This window comes from Acyrthosiphon pisum, chromosome A2 (genome assembly GCF_005508785.2).
Source record: "Acyrthosiphon pisum isolate AL4f chromosome A2, pea_aphid_22Mar2018_4r6ur, whole genome shotgun sequence".
In the NCBI taxonomy this organism is placed as follows: Eukaryota; Metazoa; Arthropoda; class Insecta; order Hemiptera; family Aphididae; genus Acyrthosiphon; species Acyrthosiphon pisum.
Window position 1 is genome coordinate 80,747,264 of NC_042495.1, and position 980 is coordinate 80,748,243.

The window sequence follows — 980 nt, forward strand, 5'->3', positions numbered from 1 at the left end:
AGGCAAATCCATTTCAAATTTGGCCGCTATACAATTGAGCGCTGCCCTGCAGACTTTTTAGATTCTGAGTGGAACGATGAATGTATTGATTTTACAATGATGTGTGTTTTTTTTTTTATTTTTTTTTTATTTTTTTTTTTATTTTTTTTTTTATTTTTTTTTTTATTTTTTTTTTTATTTTTTTTTGGGTCTGTCATCACGTTTTAGGACAGTAAAAGTGCTTGGATTTTCTTCAACAGTACCTTTTCTGATAGGAAAGTGAATCTAGTTGGTACTTTGGGGGGTCAAAAGTAAATTTTTTCCAATAGTTTTCAAACGCGCCGTGAAAAACAAAAGAAAAATTAAGGAAAAACGGGATTTTTTACGCAAAATCTGTTTTCGAGAAAATCGATTTTGGTTTTTGGTGTAACTTTAAAACAAATGACCGTAGATATATGAAATTTTGACTGAATGTTTATCTTAGCATTTTCTATACACCATAACATTTTCAAAATATTTTGATTTATTTTGAGCTCTTTACGGACATTTTCATTTTCCATTTTTTTTTAGTTTTTTTTCTAAAAATATCAATAAAATTTTATTTGTTGGATAAAAAAGCTTGAAAATTTAATAGAAGGCTCCTAATATATTGTTTCAAAGGCAGATGAAAAATATTAAAAATCGTTAGTCACAGTTTTTTTTTATAAACATTTAAAGTTCAAAAAATGACAAAATATGGAAAAATCACGAAAATTTGCAAATTATTTCGAGTTAGAAATTCATAAAAATTTTTCTTTTTAAATCTAAGATATGAAAATGTAATACAAGATTCCTTATAAGATTGTCTACCTTTATCAAACAAAAAATATCTATAAGGAAGTCAAATTAAATTTTTAGGATCGTTTGAAATTCAAATTTTTACAACAATGGATATTCACTCGATTTCTCATGTAGCGATTTCCTTATTTTGTTGTAATTCAAAAACGAATAACTGCAGATAC